This window comes from Chiloscyllium plagiosum, unplaced genomic scaffold (genome assembly GCF_037043375.1).
Source record: "Chiloscyllium plagiosum isolate Xiang-an unplaced genomic scaffold, Cpla_swu_hap1 HiC_scaffold_12, whole genome shotgun sequence".
NCBI lineage: Eukaryota > Metazoa > Chordata > Chondrichthyes > Orectolobiformes > Hemiscylliidae > Chiloscyllium > Chiloscyllium plagiosum.
Window position 1 is genome coordinate 13,384,130 of NW_028270150.1, and position 21,043 is coordinate 13,405,172.

At 42.9% G+C, this 21,043-nt stretch overlaps 1 long non-coding RNA gene across 9 annotated transcripts in view; it reads left to right on the top strand.

Annotated features, from left to right (window-relative positions):
• Nucleotides 1–20,780, top strand: part of LOC122555422 (uncharacterized) — a 331,724-nt gene extending 310,944 nt beyond the window's left edge. For all 9 annotated transcript variants that reach the window (XR_015758781.1, XR_006313264.2, XR_006313266.2 and 6 more), the window contains 2 exons: nucleotides 13,711–13,847; nucleotides 18,318–20,780. This is a non-coding gene — a long non-coding RNA (uncharacterized LOC122555422). The remainder of the gene's footprint in view (nucleotides 1–13,710; nucleotides 13,848–18,317) is intronic.
• The last annotated feature ends 263 nt before the right edge of the window (nucleotides 20,781–21,043 follow it).

A 21,043-nucleotide genomic window follows, 5' to 3' on the forward strand; every position in this document is an offset into this window, starting at 1 on the left:
TCTGAAAGGAGACTAATTGTATGAACTAGACACCTGAGAATCAAGGGGCTGAAAGGAATCATTTATGAATGAATGGCATTTTTAGTCAAACTCCTCCTTTCTATAGAAATATTCCTTCAGGATCACTGCCTTGACCAATCATCAAAAATGTCACCCTTTGTTTTATTCTTTAAACGTATTTTTCTAGTGCCAACTAAAAAACAATATAATGTCAGCCATCACATGCATACTTCACAGTGGCTATCTGAGGTCATTGTAGATTGGCAGGTCATGTAAGCATACCAACCAGTATCAAACTTATTGCCTGTTCACTAAACTAGCTCTGTCTCTCACTCACTCTCAACATTGTTAGAATACATCAAAGGAATTCTTTCCCGTTAATGGCCACACGTACTGACAGGAGTCAGTGATCATACTGCACGCTCAGCTTCTCAGAACAGGATTAGAATGAGCATGTCGTGGGGAACAGATGGGAACAAAGTTTCTCGTCACGCCTGTGTGCTGTTCCAGCATTCACCTCTGCCTCTGCATACCAATTACCCTCACACTTGACCTGTACCCACCCCCCACCAACATCTCCCCAGACATGGACGTGATCAGAACAACCCCCACCCCATTAATCCTGATATTGTTTTGTAACCAGTTGATGCTGGGTGTTTGTGAGTGGGAGGAGGGATAGTGAATTGAAAAGAGGGGAGACATGGTCTTGCTAATATCTCAGCATTGAAAAGCTCATTGGGATGTGAAGATCATTGGATAGACCATCCCCTAGTTAGTCCCATCCATTAAGATGCTGGCCATGAGCCACTGTGTGTAACAACTATGTCAGATATGTAATGCTATTGGATTACAGAGTGCCAAGAGGTTGACTCAGGGAGGAGCACACATTAATTCACATCAGAATGGTGTGTGTAACTTGGATAGCTGGGTAGGGAGTCACGTCAACTTTAACTCAATCATAACAATGATAGGTTATTTTAATAACTATTAATGAAAAATACAAGGGATTGGCAAGGGGTTGTGAGACTCAGCACAAATGCTTTATCACTGAGACAACATAAATGTCTCCTTCTCTGCCTCAGGTTTGATCAGGGCAGGTATAGCACAGATCCAGAGTAAAGGTTCCTCTACATTGTACCCATCAAACACTCCCATGACAGGTATAGCATGGGCTTAGATATAGAGTAAAGCTCCCTTTACCCTGTCCCCATCAAACACTCCCAGGAAAGCTATAGGATTAGATTGGGAGTAAAGCTCCCTCTATGTTTTAAACTGAAATTGAAGCTCCTTCCACACTGGCCCATCAAACACGCTGAGGACAGGTACAGCACAGGGTTTGACATCGAGAAAGCTCCCATCAAAAACTAGAACATGGCTTAGAGATCATGTCAAATGTAGGTAATGGAAGGGGGAGAATGTGACCCATTTTCTGTTGTGATAATATTGGATCAGATTTGGGTTGTCATATTGCATGAGTGCAAACAAAGCTGTGCCTTATAACAAAAGCAACTCTGCATTTATAAAATGCCTTTGACATTGTAAAACATGCTAAGGCACTTTGCAGGTAGGTTTAGCAAGCAATAGTTGACACTGAGATACATAAAGAAATATTCAGCCAAGTGACTTAAAACCTGGTCAGTGGTAAGTGTTAAAGAGGGCTTAGAAGATGAAAGACAGTTAAAGTGTCAGAGAACTTTAGGAAGAGAATTCCAGCAGTTTGGAGTTTCTCGAGGGTGGCAGAATGGAGGAACTCGGGTCGATTGAATTGAATTGGGGGAGTCCAGACACACCACCATTTTTTCTTTCATTCATGGGATGAGAGCATCGCTGGCTAGGCCAGCATACCTGATTACCCAGAGGACAATTTAAGAGTCAACCACATTGCTGTCGGCCTGGAGTCACATGTAGGGCAGACCAGATAAAATTGGCAGTTTCCTTCCCTAAATTAGTGAACCAGATGGGGTTTTCCTGACAATGGATTCATGGTCATTGTTCGATCCTTAATTGCACTTTTTTTTCTTGAATTCAAATTCTACTACCTGCCATGGCAGGATTTGAACACAGGTTCCTAGGATATTATTTGGGTTTCTGGATTAGTAATCTAGTAATAATGCCACCAGGCTATGGCCTCGCTTGATTGTAGGGCTGGAACACATTGTGGGCAATAGAAGGGAACAAGGATTGAAAATTAGGATGAGAATTTGTAAAATTAAGGCGTTGTTAGATCAGGTGCCGGGATGCCTGTGAGTTTATTTCCGATCCTTCAGGGTGGGTCCTCCCTAAATCAATCAGACTGTCTCGCTGCTGTGGTCACGTAACAGCTTAGTCACACTCAGGAGAAAAACATGAGATGCCAGACAAAAGAAATAAGGAAGGAAAATGGCTAATAGACCTTCCGATTGGAACGCCGCCACTGTTCCATCCTCATTGGAATGCAGGGCCATCTCTGCACCAAGCATCTCCAAGTCCCAGAAAGGATCAGACATATTTGCTGAAAGCATGCACCAGGGAGGCAGAGGTCTTTGAAGGAGGAAAAGCCTGGGAAGATTAATAGGTTGACGATGCAGTCATTTGTCCCATTTCTTTCCAAATCGTGTTGCTCATACATTTTGTAAAATAAAATTCGTCCCTGTGCCTTTAGAGGCGTAGCTAACCTGATTTTACCCGCGGATATCAGCAACGGACTTTCCACCTCCCACCGTCCATCAACCTATCCTCTCCACACCCCCACCCCTCCCCAATCCAAAGAGACAAATCGAATTATTTCCGAGCTGAACTTTTATTTACTATTCTTTATCATTCAAGAAGGATATCCACATTTAAAACTATCTAACGAGCAACAAAGCCCTTTGGTGAGAGGAGGAGGTGTGGGAGGGGGGAAGCGAGAGAGAAAGGGAGAGGGATGGGGAAGTGCATGCAATGAATACAAAGCGGGAGAGAGATTAGCTATGTTATCAAGTCATCACTGGTAGGCAGACCAGACTGAACCAGACGAATTCATTAACTGGCGTCTGAAGCTATGAACTGAGTCCTCACTGCAGTAGTACTGAGGTATCAGTGGAGCAGTAACACACACACTCCAGATTTATATGTTCAATAGATTAAAATAAAATCTCAGCTTTTTGTTAAAAAAATATTATTTGGAGTCAATATCAGTGGGATTGTCTCTTTTTAAACGTTTGAATAGATTTTCTCATGCTTCAGTTGTTCATATAGATTTCCGTATTTGATTTGGATTAACCCATCCCACTCTTAAAGGCACTTCACATTCAATCTCTATTGCAAGGAGGGTAACCATTATGATGATTGAATAGCAGAGTTGGTGGTTAGCTTAGTTGGCTGGATGGCTGGTGAGTGATGGCAATAGTTTGGGGGTTCAATGCTCACACTGATTGAGACTACCACGAAGGACTGTCCTTCTCAACCTCTCCCTTTGCCTGAGGCATGGTGACCCTCATGTTAAATCATTACCAGTTGTCTCTCTCTAATGGGAGAGTAGTCCTATGGTCCTGTAAGACTACAGCTGCTTACATTCACCTTTTATATTGGATGCTTTACCCCAAGCTTGTTATGTGAGTTGGAAGGTTTGGTTAAACAAACAACAAAGGTTCCATGAAAGATGTGTCCTCCAAGGATGTTACCTCTTTAATCCAGGATTTGATCATCTGTTCCATGTTCTGCCATTTTCCAACCTCACCTGAAAGAATGGATCCCTTCCTTGGGACAAGCATGTCTCAGTGGGGAACACAATCCAATGCACTCCTTCAGAGAACAGTAGGGGAGGTGTCCTGGTCAATATTTATACCCAAACTCACATCACTAAATCCAATATCTCATTGTTATCAAGCGGCTTCCTCAAGTCCACTTTCCTGCTTTTTTTCCTGATAACCCTTGATTCCAGTCCTCATTCAATATGCCCATCTTGGCCTTGATTATACTTAATTACCCATCTTTTGTCACACTTTGCAGTAAGGAATCCCACAGATTCAATACCAACAGAGAGAAGAAATTCCTTCTCACCTCTGTCTGAAGTATACAAATTTGTATTCTGAGATAATGTCCTCTGGCCCGAGACCCTCCTAAAATGGATAGCTACCTTTTTGCATTTGCCTCAAGTCTGCAAAGAATCTTGACAGGTCAGGTAGCATCCGAGGAGCAGGAGAATCGACCTTCATCAGGGCTTATGCCTGATACGTCAATTCTCCTGCTCCTTGGATGCTCCCTGACCTTCTGTGCCTTTCCAGCACCACACTCTTGACTCTGATCTCCAGCATCTGCAGCCCTCACTTTCTCCTCTGCTAAGAATCTTGTCTGTTTCAGTAAGGTCAATTCTCATTCTTCTACATTCCATTGCGTATAGGCTCAAATTACACAACCTCTCCTCATAAGGCAGTCCCTTCAGGCATGGTGTACCAAGTGAACTTTCTCTGGACTGCCTACAGTGCCAGGATATCTTTCTTTAGATAATGAGTCCAAAACTGTTCACAGCATTTCAGCTGCGGTCTGACTAGTGCCTTGCATAATTTTAGCGAAACTTCACAGTGTTTATACTGCATTCCTTTTGAAATAAGTGCCAAAATGCTGTACTTGGGTACAAACCTTTAGTGATTTTTGCAGGAATTACCAAATTCCTCTGTTCTGCAGCTTTCTGCTGTCTTTTTCCATTTAAATATTATTCAGCTCCTCTGTTCTTCCTACCAAAGTGCATTACCACACATTTTCCCACATTGTATTCCATTTGTCAAGTATTTGCCCTCTCTCTGAACTTGTCTATAATCCCTCTGCAGACTCTTTGAATCATCCTCACACATTTTTGTATCAGCCGCAAACATGGCTATAGTGTACTCACTTTCCTCATCCAAGGCAATAATATATTTTGTAAATAATCATGGCCCCAGCTCTGCTCCCTGTGGTACTGCACTAGTTACAGATTGCCATCCTAAAAATGCTGCCCTTATCCCACTGTGCCCTCTATTAGTTGGCCAATCCTTCATCAATGCTGATTTACTACCTTCAAATCCATGGGCTCTTATCGTATTAAATTGCCTGTGTGATACCTTTATAAATTCTTTCTGAATATTGAAATGTATTATACTCACTTCTTTCCCTTTGTTAATCCTGCTTGTCTCCTCTGTTCTTCCTGCAAAAAGTCCATAACCCCGCTCGTTGTCTCCTCAAAGGATTCCTGTAAACTTGTCAGGTGAGACTTCCCCTTTATGGAGCTGTGTTGACTCTGCTTAAGCTAGAGGCTAACATTTTCCCAATAACAGATGTTAAGCTAATTGACCTGTTTTTGTCTACTTCCTTTTTAAGTAAAAGTATTACATTGGCAGTTGTCCAATCCTCTGGGATTTTTCAGAATCTAAGAAATTTTGGATGATTAGTAACAATGCCTTATTATCTCTGTAGGTACGTCTTTTTATATCCTTGGATGCACTCCATCAGGTCCTGGGGACTTATCGTTCTTTGGCCCCATTAATAACTTTTCTCAATAGATAGTTGTTGTATTTATTTCCTCTCCTCCTTTTGCCCTTTAATTATTTAATAATTTTGGAATGCTATTAATGTCTTCTATAATGAAAACTGATGCAAAGCATTTATTCAATTCCTTTGCCATTTCCTGGTTGCCCATTATTAGTTCCAGAAGGAGTTAGCCTGGGAGTCCTAAACCTTGACTCCATGAAGTCTCATGGCAACAGCTTTCATGAGTACAGAAATCTTCTGCTGACTATGACACATGGGCACCACTGTATATGCGTATGCATATTAATTTACTGGCTACAAGAGAAGGACAGAGGCTCCTTCTGTGGGAAATTCACCTCCTGACTCCTCACCCTGTTCACTGTCTTCAAGATGCAAGCCGGGAATGTGATGCAGTACTCCCCACTTGCTTGGCTGAGTGCAGCTCCAGCAAGACTCAGGAAAGTTGACACCATTCAATACAAGGCAGCTGTTTTTTAGGCACATTCAGTCCTACCACTACCAACGTTCAGTAGTAGCAGTGTGTACTGACTCCAAGATGTGGAAATTCGCCAAAGATCCTTTGACAGCACCTTTCAAACCCATGACCACTTCCATCTAGAAGGACAAAGGCAGCAGATAAATGGGAACACCCCCACCCCTGTAAGTTGCCTTCCAAGCCACTCACCATCCTGATAGGAAATCACAAGTGATAAGCTGGTCAAGAAGACATATGACATGCTTGCCCTCATCAGTTGGGGCACACAGTACAAAGACTAGCAAATCATGTTGCAAATGTATTGAACTTTATTTAGGCACATTTGGAATATTACATACAATTCAAGTTGCCAGACTACCAGAAGGAATGGAGGCATTGGAGACGGTACCGAAAAGGTTTATCAGGACATTGCTTGGTTTGAAGCTAGATTGGACAAACTTGGTTTATTTTCACTTGTGCAATGGAGGCTAAAGGATGATCTGATAGAGGTTTATAAAATTATGAGAGGCATGGACAGAATGGATGGTCAAAGTCCTTTTTCCAGGGTAGGAATGTTAATTACTAGGGGACATAGGTTTAAGGTAAAAGGGGAAAGGTTTAAGGACGACATGAGAAGCTAGTATTTTACATAGAGGGTGGGAAGTGCCTTGAATGCACTATCAGAGGAGATGATAGAAACAGACAAAATAGCAATGTTTAAGAGACACCTTGACAAAAATAGATAGGGAATAGAGAGATTTAGATTGTGTAAAGGTGTTTAGTTTAGAATGGCATCATGTGTCAGCACAGGCTTGGTTGACCGAAGGGCCTGGCCTGTTCTATTCTTTGATCTCTGTATGTCGCTGTCCCACCAGAGTCACTGAGTCAATCTCCTGGATTTCCCTCCCTAGCAGCTTTTTGGGTGCATCTGCTCCATAATGGACTGCAGCATTTAAGATGGCAGCTCACTATCACTTTCTCGAGGGCACCCAGGGTTAGACAATAAATGATTCCACAGCCAACAAAGCACACATCTCCTAAATGAAGAAAAGAAAGATCAGAACCTTGCTATTTGAGCCAGATTTATTGACATTGTGGACATCAAGGAATTCACAAGAATTCACTTACAAGTCCCTGTGACAAATCCCATCTATCAAATGGGGCAACACAGTGGCTCCGTGGTTAGCACTGCTGCCATACAGGGACCTGGGTTCAATTCCAGCCTTGGGCAGTTGTATAAAATTTGCCTGCTATCTCTGCATGGGATTCCCTTGGGTGCTCTGGTTTCTTCCCACAGTCCAAAGATATGCAGGTTAGATGGATTAGTCATGGGGAATGCAGGATTACAGGGATAGGCTGGGTCTGGGTGGAATGCTCTTTGGAGGGTTGGTGCAGATTCAATGGACCTAATGGCCTCGATCAGCATTGTAGGGGTCCTATGACTGGCAGGCTTTGAACCACTGCAGGCGGCAGTGGTCCTTACTAAATAGGTTCGGGACCAGTCAATGCCTCTGTGCAGCCAATCCCCAATACTGAAGCATCAGTACCCAACCCCTTATACACTTGTGGAGAAATAAATAATACTGCTCATTACTGAGGAGTGCAGGCTGGGTGGTGGACTAATCAACTTAAACTCAACAAGTGAGGTTACTGCTAGAGTTCTGGAGATTGGCATTCGCTAAATAAAATGGTGGAATATCAGCTGAATCCTCCTACTTTGTGTTTCAATATTTAAATGTTGAATCCTCAAGGATTCTTTGTCAACGTGTTTTGTTTAAGATACCCTCATTGCTTATTTCTGAAGCCTCTTCAAAATGACTGTAAATCTGTCACCTGTGATTAATTGTGTTTCTGGAGGTTTCATCTCATGACCTCCCCTTCCCCACCCACCCATGGTCCACTCAATAGTCAGTCACACCTCCATCTGTATGAGACACTGCAGTCTGTCATCAATTAAAAATCAAAATGACTCAGCTAACTGGATCATGCTTGCCTGTCAGCCAAACGGTTATTTTCTTTCCATTTTGAAAACTTTTATATTTGCTAAAAAGTTTTATTTAATCCTTCAATGGGATGTAGACATTGCCAATGAGGATAACATTTATTTGCCCAAAGCAGAAATGCCCCTTAATCCATGTGGCTTGCTTAGCCATTTCAGGATCTACTTAAGAATCAGCTACATTGATATGGGTCTGGAGTTATATGTAGGCCAGACCTGAAAGCAAGGAAGATTTCCTTCCCTAAAAGATGTTGATGAATCTTTGCCAAAATCGATGAGAGTTTTATCTCACCATTATTTAGAACATAGGAGCAGGAGTAGGCCATTCAGCCTTCCTAGCTCGCCGCCATTCAACATTCTCATGGCTGTTCCTCCAACTCAGTCCCCTGTTCCTGCTTTCTCCCCATACCCTTTGATCCCTTTAATCCTGAGAACTATATATAACTCCTTCTTGAAAACATTCAATGTTTTGGCCTCAACTGCTTTCTATAGCAGAGAATTCCATGGGCTCACCATTGTCTGGATGAACAAATATCTCTTCATCTCAACCCTAAATGTCCTACCCCATATCCTTAAACTGTGACCCCTGATTCTGGACTCCCCAGTTACTGAGAACAACCATCCCACATTTACTCTGTCTTGTCCTGTTAGAACTTTATAGCTATCTCTGAGATCCCCACTCAATCTTCTAAACTCCAGAATATAGACCTAACTGATCCAGCCTCCCTTCATATGTCAGTGCTGCCATCCCAGGAATTAGTCTGGGAAATCTCTTTGCAAGTTATTGAGACCAACTTTAAATGGAATTTAATTTCCAAAATTTGCTGTGCTTTCATGTTCTCTGAGTGGAGCCTGGGTTTCTAGATGTGACATCACCACTATCTCCTCTCGTATTGATGTGGAGGTGCCATGTTGGACTGGGGTAGCCAAAGTCACACAACACCAAGTTATAGTTTGACAGATTTATTTAAAATCAAAACTTTCGGAGCGCTGTTCCATCACAGGTGATATGAGCACAGAAAGCTCGCGATTTCAAATAAACCTGTTAGTCTGTAATCTGGTGTCATGTGACTTCTGACTGTATCCTCTAGTTATCAAATAGTTTCTTTGAGAGGATTTTTTTTAAATGCCCCTGTGATTTTCCTGCACTGTTTCACACACAAACCATTGAGTAGGAGATTGACCTTCAGTTCCTGAAAAGTACAAGCTAATCCTAGAATGTTGGCAGCACTATATCATTATCATCTGAAATGGCCGTGTTCCCCAAATTCTGGATTCTTACAAATCCTGGATTTCCATCACTCAGTTGTCGATTGTGCCACCAGCTTTGAAAGCCTTGAGGTCCAAAATGCCTTCCTTAATCCTCTCCACCTCTTTACCACCGGTGCTCTTTGAAGACACTGCTTAGAACCTACTGCTTTGTTCATCATTGATCCTGGCTTCTTCACATTGGCTTGATGTCAGTTGTTGTCAGATTGCCTGTCTGTGAAGCACCTTGAGATGTTTCACTAAGTCTCTGGTAGGAGCAAGTACAGGATGCACAAGTAGTTACACATGTAGAAAGGTGACGTTCGGTGGAAGTTTCTGAAATAGGAAGGGATTGCAGCTGAAACAGGTCCTGTTGTTGTATCCCATCAGGGACATGGGTACCTGGTAAGTAGGACTCGATGTAATATAGGAGACGGGCTGCCAGAGCTTTCAATGAACTGAGGTCCAAAGAGGGTGGAGAAGATAGAGAGACCATCCAGGATAGCATTGGGAATATCTGAAACAGACTGAGAAATGGTTGAGGACAATCTATGAGAAAGCCCTGGTCTGTATCAGCCAGCTCCACATTGCTGAGTTTGCTGTGCTTGCATGTTCTCCATGTGTAGCCTGTGTGTCTAGATGTAACAATTTATTAATTGATGCATCTGACATTTAGGGTCTGTATTGACCTCTTAGATATTACTGATTGTTCTAATACCAGAATAAAATATTTATATAAATTTAATAATCTAAACTCTGTTCCCACCACAGAAAGATGAAGAGTTGAATTAGTTTCACTGAATGCAATCTGGTTTGTCAATATTGGGTGCTGATACAAACCAAAGTGATTCAGTTTGTGGTGTTGGTATTTTGTGTTCCAGATCTTCTAAGGAGGTAAGACCTGGAGTAATCTGTAGAATGAGATGTTGATATGATCCTGTGTGCACCCTACCTAGTCTCTGGGAAGGGTCCATGTTGAATTAGACCAGCTCAAGCTAATGTCAAATTCACTAAGATGGAAGAGTACCAATGGCACTCTCATTCAGCCATTTTTATTTGTCTGTTAACTCCACCTGAGGAACAGCAGGTGACAAGAGTCTCTCCCTCACTGTTCTGCATCAACTTCCATTTGCAGTTCACCGGAGATAGATTCATGAGCAACTCTCAAGTCACTGCCATTGTTCTGGTTAGCCAGTAGGAGGTGGCAGAGAGAAGAAGAAGCAGGAGAGAGATAGAAGAGGAGAGGGGAAGCAGAGAAAGAAGAGCAAGAGAAAACAATGTTAAGTGAAAGATAAGTGATTGGACAAAGAAATGAGCAAGGAAGAAGGGAAAAAGAGAATCCTGGGCTGTTCAAAAATGAAAATAGAAGATCAGTTTATAGTCTAGTTAATGTCTTGGTTTAAAATCATCTTCTGAGTGATATTAGGACAAGCCTCAATTTGTATAACCAAATACAGCTTGTGAAGCCAGTGCTGCAAGAGGGATCAACTGAGGGAAAGGCCAAGAAAAATAAAATGAAAGTAGAACGATCAAAAAGGAGAGAGGAAACAGTAAACGATGTAGGAAGAAAAGAAAGGATGAAACTAATTTGAGAGCAGGAAATAGAAAGCAAAGGGGAGAGAGATGGAAAGCAGTAAAGACAAAGAAAGAGGGTAAGAATGGTGTGAAAGAGTCATGAGGTACAGCATCCCTCGTTCTGCTGGCATGCTTCAGGAATTTGAATCTTCTCAGTAACCTCGATGTCACTAGAAGCAGTGGGAATATTTCTGTGTGTTGGGGTGATAAGGCCAGTCACCAGACTCCTTCGGAATGTTAACAGAGGTTGTTTTGTTTGAAATTGTGCTCAGATGCACTTTTTTGTTTCTTAATTGGGTGAGAGTTCACTCAGCTTTTTTTTCAGCATGGTTCAAGGTTTTTTGTTGGGAGTCTGAGCCAAATCTTCTGGTCAGCATCAGAACCCCCTTTTCTTTTCTCCAATGGTTACCAAACAAGAAAAATGAACAACTTGCCTCCCGCCGATTTTTATGACTTTTTTCAGATGCCCTTCTGCACCCAAAAGAGAATCTGTGCAGAGGCCGTGCCCCCTCTATATGGCACTGGCTGCTGTATCCCGATACGCTCCAGGAGTCTGCAGCGTGTCAGTGTGAGTGCGTGAGTTTATGAGTGAAGGTGTGAAGGTATGTGCAAGGTGGTGAGTTAAGAGGGTAAAGGCGTAAGGTGGGCAAGGTAAGGGGCGGGAGACTAGCGTGCAGCTAATTAGGGTGTTGGGTGATTAGGTCGTGGCTAGGCTAGGTGGCAGGGTGGTAAGTAGACAGGGTGGCTGGGGGTGGCGGGGGTGTTGAGACAGGAGTTGGGAGGGCTCGGGGGAGTCAGTTGTCAAGGGAGGTGTTACGGAATTGGAGGTAGATTGAAGGTTTTTCTAGGGTTGGGGTGATTCAGATTGATACAGTCAGAGCAGGTTGGGTCATGGGGGGTTGCATCGCAGGGTGGGATAGAGGGGGGAGTGAAATTGGATCATGGAAGATGGTCACAGTGTTTGGAGAGGGGAGGATATGTGATCAGCAGGAATGTGTGTGTGTGTGTATGGAGAGGAGGGGGTCAACTGTATAGTTCCCCAGGAGCTACAGATGGTTTTCATCTGTCTAAGAGGCACAATTCAGAATGGTTAGAATATATGGAAGTCTCCTAAGTCCCCAAGTCTAATTCAACTTGAGAGGATGAAGCTAAGTCCAAGGAAGTTGTAGAATGTTTAAAGACATGGCTAAGCACTTTCCCTAGAATCAATATATTAGATCCCCAACATGATGAGGCTACTAAGGAGCCCCTGGTGTGTTGTTTTTGGGGATACGTCCATTCTTCAGTCATCCAGAGATGACAAAATCTGAGTCCAAACGTTGTGATATTTCAGCAAACCTATTTAGTGTGAGCGAGGAGCACCAGTCTTTTCTGTGCCTTTTTTGTACTCTTTTCATTTGACAAGATTCCAGGGATACCTTTCACTCCATTCCACTGAGCATCAACAAATTATTTGTCCTGAGGGTATCTCGAGCCAAGTTCATCGGCAAAGTGCAATCTCAGGCTTGGCTCAGTGAATAACTCTTCAGTTTCTGAGTCTAAAGATTTGAGTTGAACTCCAGAGACAAACTCATTATCCAGGCTGATTCTCCCTGTGGTAGTATTGTGGGAGTTGTTCCCTACCCCCCCTCCCCAACCCCATCCCACCCACCCCCTGGTATGTGAGATGTAAGGATAAGATTAAATCAAAGTCATGTACAAGATCCCAACAATGTTTGATGAGGCAAAGTAAATATGGGAGATTTGTTCTTTATCTAACCCCATACTGCCCAAGGGGTGTTGGATGGGGACAGCTTTACTTTCAGTTTATTTTCATTTTAAAAGAGTAGAGAGAGCTTTACACAGCCGCAAACGTCATGCTGTCCCTGTCCTAGGAGTATCTGATGGGGACAATGTCAAGGAAGCTTTACTTTCAGTTTACTTTCAAATTAAAAGAGTAGAGGGAGATTTAATTCATATCTGACCCTATGCCATACCTGCTTCGGGAGTGTTTGATAGGGGCAGTGTTGACGATGATCTACTGAATATCTAACTCAATGCTGAACATGGCCTGGAAATTTGAAATCATGTTGTGTTGGGGAAGCTTTAGTCTGTATCTAACCCTGTGCTGTCCCTGTCCTGGGAGTGTTGATGAGGGCAATACTGAGGAAATTTACATACTCTTTAAAAGAGTAGAGGGAGCTTTACTCTATAGCTGATGGGTCCAGTGTCGAGGAAGCTTTACTTTCAGTGTGAAAGTGGAGAGGCAGTCTTATTCTGTATGTAATCTTTATTATAACTTTCTTGGGAATGTCTGTAGAAGAAGCTTTAGTTTGAGTTTCAAAGAGTAGATGGAGCTTTGATCTTTATCTACGTTTGATGGGAACTGTGTGGAGGGAGATTTACTTGCAGTTTAGAAAGAGTCGAAGAGGCTTTACTCTGTATGTAGCCCCATGCTGTGCCTACCTTGAGAGTGTTTCATGGGACAGTATAGAATAAGTTTTACTCCACACCTCTGCTAGAAAATGGAAGGGAACGGTTTATGAGAAGACTTTACCCATCTGCAGTCTTAAACAGTCAGGAGAATTTTGAAGGTTAATGTAATTATCGGGTTAATGCTGATGAAGGAATATTCTCGCTGCTGAAGAACACTGGCAGTGACTGTCAAGCAGCTGCAGATGTGACAGTCAAATATTCAGACAGTCACCTGAGGATTATCAGTGTGTGCCAAATGAATCACAGGACTGACACCTTAGCATCTGCAAGAACTGTCTCACTGAATGAATATCTATTTTGTTCGCAAAATCCCAGAAAATCCTGAATTTATTCTTGTCCCCTGTTTGAAGGACGCTTTTCATCTGTTCACACACTACTGTGAAATGGCAGCAGTGACGAACCACTGATTAAATGTGTCTTGAGACCTCTTCTTTTTCTCTTTTAAAAATAACTAATTTTCTCTTCGTTTTTGCAGCACTGCCGTGCGGGTGTTCGAGCGTTGCCATGGTTACTGGCCTCCTGCTCACTCGCCTGAAGAGTCCAGATGAAAATTGGCTTGTCAGTCAGTGAGGGGCTCACTGCAGTGCCACAGTTTGCATCAGGCACCCTGGGGTGTGTACCTCAGTCTCCCGGTGTTACAGGATAATGGATATTCTGTACATCTCATACTCCGTTCCGTGATTCCCTCCCAAAGCAAGAATATCGCACCTCAGTTAAAAATAATGAATTCACAACATTCGGGTCTCATGAATCACTTCAAGTAGAAAGCAATACCTTACTATGCAGCCTTGAGGTTTGAGGAGCTTCCATCGTTACGACAGGGTTGAAGTTTCTATATTGCTATTTCAAAGAGAAGCCTGGGGAGTCATCCTCAGTGCTTCCGGGCATTATTTATCCCTCAACCAATCTGACTAAAAATGGAATTCTATTTATGGGACCTCCATGAGCATGGATCAGCTTCCACGTCACCATTGTAACTGCTGTTCACAAAGGCCATGGCCTGTTGACTATTAATCCAGAGATCTGGGGAATATTCTGGGCACCTGGGTTCAAATCCCACTGTGGCAGGTATCGGAATTCAACAAAAATCTGGAACTAAAAGTCTAATGTTGACAATTGTTTGGGAAAACCCATTTGGCTCACTAATTTCCTTTAGGGAAGGTAACTGCTATCCTTACTCAGTCTGCATGTGACCCAGAGCAATATGATCGATTCTCTGCCTAGAATTAGACACAGTCTTTCAGCTGAGGTCTAACCAGAGACTCTTGATGATAGGGTGGAGAGCATGGGAATGTGAAATAGGCTGGAGTTGGAGGACTATAGTGAAATGAAAGGAATTGGATTGGAACAGGTTATGGGATTAGGATGGGATGAGACTCTGAAAAGATTTACTATTCACAGCTTTTTTTATTCACTCATGGGACATGGCCGTGCTGCCTGGCGAGCATTTGATGCCCATCCCTAGTTGCCCTTGAGAAAGTGGTGGTGAACCCCTGCAGTCCACGTCCAGTAGGTAGACCCACAATGTCTTTCGGGAGGGAATTCTAGAACTTATGATATAATACCACTGAAGGAAAAGTGATATATTTCCAATTCAGAATGGTGAGTGGCTTGGAGGGGAACTTGCAGTCAGTGGTTGTCCACCTAGATGGAATTGGTTTTGCGTTTGGAAAGTTCTGTCTGAGGATCTTTAGTGAATTTATACTGTGCATCTTGTAGGTAGTACATACAGCTGCAACTGAGCTTCGATGGTATTCTTTGAGTGGATGTTTGTGGATGTGGTGGCAATCAAGGGAGCTGCTTTTTCCTGGATGGTGTCAAGCTTCTTGAGTGTTGTTGGGGCTGCACTCATCCAAGCAAGTGGGGAGTATTCCAAGTGCTGTCAAGTGGTGCTTGCAGGAGAATTGGATTTAGGAGGAAATGGGATCACGGTGATACCATTTGTTCAACAAGAGAAATGTAATATTCATATGGCAACTTTATACTTGTATAGCATCTATAATGTAAAGAAAATCCCAGGTTCTTCACAGAAGCATTATAAAAGAATATATGATACTACTTCGCCTTAGGAGTTTGGTCAAATTGCCAAGAATTTGGTCAAAGAAGTTGGTTTTAAGATGTGTTGTAAAACAGGAGAGAAGGGCAGAGAGGTATGGAAGCAAAGCAGCTGAAAGCATGGTCACCCATGGTGAATTAATACAGAAAATGTAATGGAGGCCAGATTTAGTGCAAGTGCAAGTATTCTGGAGGGCACCTACATATGAATTAGGAACAGACGTAGGCCACTCGGCCTGTCAGCCCCTCGTACCTGCTCTGCTGTTCAACAAGATCACGGCTGATTGGATTATTCCACCATATTCTCGACAACCTTTCACCCTTTGTTTATCAAGAATCTTGAAAAATATTCAAGCACTCTGCCTCTGCCATCTTTAGAGAGAGTTCCAAAAACTCTCAACCCTTTGGCTGTGAAACAGTTCAGCTTATCCGTCTTAAATGGGAGATCCCTTATATTGAAACAGTCACCCCAGTTCTAAATTCTCCCACAAGAAGAAAAATTCCTTTTCACATCTATCCTGTCAAGACCCCTTTAGATCTAATAATTTTCAATCAAGTCCAGTCTTACTTGTCTAAACTCCTGTACATGCAGGAGCCTGTCCAACTTTTTCAAACAAGCTAATCTGCCCATTCCACATAACCTTTTCTGAACTGTTTTGATGGGGGCTAAAGGAGATTAGAGAGTTAGGAAAGGATAAAACCTCAGAGGGATTTGAAACCAAAAGGAAGGGAATTTTCAAAACAAGACTAGGTGTCAAAAGCAAGAATGGGGTGAGTTGAGACACAGAGTTCTGCATGATCCCAAATTTGCATTGGTGGGAAGGGTAGACTGTTTGGGACCAGTCAGGAGTTCATTGGAGTAGTTGAGTCCAGCGGTAACAAAGGCACAGATGAGGATTTCAGCAGTGAATCAGCTGTGGATGAGCAGAGTCTGGTGGGATTAAGAGGGTGGAAATAGGTGGATTTGGTGATGGTATGGACATGTGACTGGAAGTTCATTCTGCGACTGAACATGACTCCAAGATTGAGGCTTGATAGTCTCAAACTGTCACTTAGGGAGAGGGATGAGGAGCAGAATATGGAGCAAGGGTAGAAAACCAATGGTTTCTGTCTTCCCAATATTTAATTGGAGGAAATTTCTGTACATCCAATATTGGAATCACTAAAAGTAAACTGGTAATTTAGCAAAAATGGAAGAAAAATGCTGATACTTAGCTTTTGATCTTGCAATTGACAGTGAAGAAGGTTACCTCAGATTCCTGAAGAAGGGCTTATGCCCGAAACGTCGATTCTCCTGTTCCTTGGATGCTGCCTGATCTGCTGTGCTTTTCCAGCAACACATTTTCAGCTACCTCAGATTACAACAGGATCTTGATCAAATGGGTTTGAGGAGTGGCAGATGGAGTTTAATTTAGATAAGTGCGAGGTGTTGCAGTTTCGGAAAGCAAATCTTAGCAGGACTTATACACTTAATGGTAAGATCATAGGGAGTGTTACTGAACAAAGACACCTTGGAGAGCAGGTTCATAGCTCCTTGAAAGTAGAGTCACAGGTAGATAGGATAGTGAAGAAGGCATTTGGTCACTTATACACTTAATGGTAAGATCATAGGGAGTGTTACTGAACAAAGACACCTTGGAGAGCAGGTTCATAGCTCCTTGAAAGTAGAGTCACAGGTAGATAGGATAGTGAAGAAGGCATTTGGTATGTTTTCCTGTATTGGTCAGAGTGTTGAGTACAGGAATTGAGAGGTCATGTTGCGGCTATACAGGACGTTGGTTATGCCAATTGTGTGCAATTTTGGTCTCCTTCCTTTTGGAAGGATGTTGTGAAACTTACAAGGGTTCAGAAAAGATTTACAAGGATGTTGCCAGGGTTGGAGGATTTGACCTATAGGAGAGGCTGAACAGGCTGGGGCTGTTTTTTCCTGGAGCATCGGAGGCTGAGGAGTGACCACATAGAGGTTTATAAAATCATGAAGAGCATGGCTAGGGTAAATAGAGAAGGTCTTTTCCCTGGGGTGGGGGTGTCCAGAACTAGAGGGCATAGGTTTAGGGTGAGAGGGGAAAGATATAAAAGAGACCTAAGGGGCAACTTTTTCACGCAGAGGGTTGTGCATGTATGAAATGAGCTGTCAGAGGAAGTGGTAGAGGCTGGAACAATTACAGCATTTAAAAGGCATCTGGATGGGTATATGAATAGGAAGGGTTTGGAGGGATATGGGCCGGGTGCTGGCAGGTGGGACTAGATTGGGTGGGATATCTGGTCGGCATGGACAGGTTGGACCGAAGGATCTATTCCTGTGCTGTACATCTCTAGGACTCTCTAATTCTAAATATAAATTCTCATGTAATGTGGCTGCATAACAGTGTGATAGTTTGCTATTCCATTATCTGCACTGAAATATCAGTATCTGCACACATGATCATGTTTCAGTAACCCTGGATTTTGCTTTGCTTTAGCTTGTCCATGTTTTAGAATTGTCAGATTTTAATTTCTCACTCAGCAACACTTTTATTTGAAGTGTTTTTCTCTCTCTGCATCTGCAGTAATTGGAATTCCTGACGATTAACACTTTCTGGAGATCTCCACTGCGAGAGAGAGAGAGAGCAACACCTTGCCCAAATGAGTCTCCTTCTCTTGTTAAATTTTAATGCATCAACTGTGAGAATAAACAGTAGTCTGCACAATCTCTGAAGCAGAGAGAGAGAGAGAGAGTGCTCCATCACCTACAGTACCCAATAGTACCTTCAACCTTCTGTCCTGAGTCAGCCACATTGTCACCGCTATCCTCCCCCCACCACCACCACCACCACCTGTCCCCACCAACCCCCAACATCTCCAAAACACAGATAGAAGGGATACCATTGAAACTGAAAGCAGGTGAGCCATGAAACTTGCAAGTCAGAACAAAAACTCAGGTATTCATGGTAAGATTATTGATGTTTTCCCTGTGTACATTTCTACCTTACATACATGCAGAGTGTATTGGTGCAAGGTAATTGTTTTGTCCCTTTTTTTCCTCAGCTCAAGAAAAGGACTGTTGCTAGTGGAGACTTCTGTTGATCTATATTGATCAGATAACCCATCCATCTGACTTGCACTTCACCCGTGAGACCAGTCTGCGACATCAAAAGGAGGTTTGTTTCTCTTAGACGATAAGATGTATGGGAGCAGAATTAGGCCAGTCGGCCCATCAATGCTATCCACCATTCGATCATGGTTGATATGTTTCTCAACCCTATTTTCTTGCCTTCTCCCCCATAACTCTCTTACTAATCAAGAGCCCATCTGTCAATATCATAAATATACTCAATGACTTGGCCTCCACAGCCTACTGTCGTATGAATTCCACAGATTCACCACCCTCTGGCTGAAGACATTCCTCTTCATCTAAGTTCTAAAGGGGTCTCACTTCACTCTGAGACTGTACCCTTGGGCAGTTATCTTCTCCACATGCACTCTATCGAGGTGTCTCAGTATTCTGTAACTTTCAGTCAGATCCCTCCCATCCTTCTGAACTCCAGAGTCCTCAGCTCCTCCTTGTATAACAAGCCCTTCATCCCTGCAATCATTCATGTAAACCTCCTGTGATCTCCCTCCGGTGCCAGTACATCCTTCCTTCCAATAATATTCCAAATGCAGCTTTGTACAACCTGAGCAGTATATCCCTACTGTTGTACTCCCGCCCTCTCAAACATCCTTTGGACATCTTTTCCAGTGACCTTGTTGTTTGCCAATTGTCTCTCCTCCTATCGAGGATATATTGACTCAGAGTCATACGGTGATACAGCATAGAATGAGGCCATTCAACTCATTCATGCCTGTGTCAGCTCTTTGAAAGTACTTTCCAATTAGCTCCACATCTCCTACTCATTCCCCATAGCCAGGAAGTCTTTTCCTTCCTGTCCCTTTTGAAGTTACAACTGAACCCAACTTTGCCAATTTCAAGCAACTTTAGATGGATCGTTTTATTCTTCAATACATATTTCACCAGATACTTCAAGTCAGATACACATTTTATCATGTTTAGTTGTTTTGTTACATATACAAAGAAGCCATTTCTTCCCTTAAGTTGAAATTGCAGTGTATTTGAGTGGTTCGTCTCCCTGGGAGAGGGGTAGAATTGGGTCATGATAAGATTCTCTTCATGATTCTTAGTAAAGTACTTTCTATACTACAATATGCACCCATTGGGATGACTGCCTTTGTGGATCTTTCTTAGAGGCTACTGGTGAGGGTGGACGAGAGGGGAGAATGCTGGTCCTTTTGTTTTGATCTCCACCTCTGCCTTGCTTTAGGATGGCAGGGCTCTGGAGCTGTCCCTGTTTGTATTGCTCAAGAAGTGGGGGAAATCACCAACATGTGACCATATCACTCCATGAGCTGATGTGTTGGAGCATCTATTTACGGTGTCACCATTCTCAAAGTGTCCTCCCTGTCAGTGCTCCACTCAACAGTAGGCTCTTAGCAGTAACTGTTAGTGTGAGACTATTTGACTGTGGGAGATTCACAGCTGAACCCTCTTCTGTCTCAATCCTGATCTGCACTTCCCACTCAGTGCTCACTTGTTGGGAAAAGTCTTCATAGATACTGGCCAATTTCACCCATTCCTAATCCAAGGCTGAGAATTAATTACAACACCCACATCATGAATGCAACTGAGATTTGTTAATGCAGCACGGAAATGGCTCTTACTGATGAAACTATTTATTGGTGTAGTTTAACAATACATATTTCAATATTGGTGAGGTTTCTGTACAATTCTCGACAATAAGAATTAAGTGGGTTTATTTTTTTTTACCAGGATTGCTTTGAATTGTCCATACCTCCCTCCCCCACCCCCCAATTCTCCATTTAAGTGCAATTTCAGTGTTGCATCATTCCTAATGGGGTTTAGTTAGCTCAGTTGGCTGGATGGCAATGCAGACTGACACCGTGGGCGGCACGGTAGCACAGTGGTTAGCACTGCTGCCTCACAGCACCAGAGACCCGGGTTCAATTCCCGCCTTAGGCGACTGACTGTGTGGAGTTTGCACATTCTTCCCGTGTCTGGGTGGGTTTCCTCCGGGTGCTCCGGTTTCCTCCCACAATCCAAAAATATGCAGGTTAGGTGAATTGGCCATGCTAAATTGTCCGTAGCGTTAGGTGAAGGGGTAAATATAGGAGTATGGGTCTGGGTGGGTTACGCTTCGGCGGGTCGGTGTGGACTTGTTGGGCCGAAGGGCCTGTTTCCACACTGTAAGTAATCTAATCTAATCAATAGCACAGGTTCAGTTCCCACAGCAGCTGAGGCCCTATCTTCTCACGCACTCCCCTCACCTGAGGTGTGGTGACCCTCAGGTTAAACTCACCACCAGTTGCCTCTAATGACACAGCAACTCCACGGGACTATGGTAACTTTATTCTTAATACTGTGCTAATGTAAATACAGTTTTCATACCAATGTAAACAAAAACTTTATTTCAAATAAAGTGTTTTTTCTTGATATCAGTATCCATCGTCTCTCTGTTTCATTAAATACCAGCACCCATTGAACAAATAAGAATTTTTTCTATATGTTTGTGGAGATTAATTAAACGTACTGGAACAAGACAGTATGTATAGGACAGAGGGACATGTGTGCATGGTAAAGGAGCGGTTTTGTATTCATTTCAATAGAAATTTACATTGATATGGCATCTTTATTTAGTAAGACCCCCTCAAGAAGATTAAGAGGGTTAGTATCAAAGCACAAATTGGCAAAGTATGAC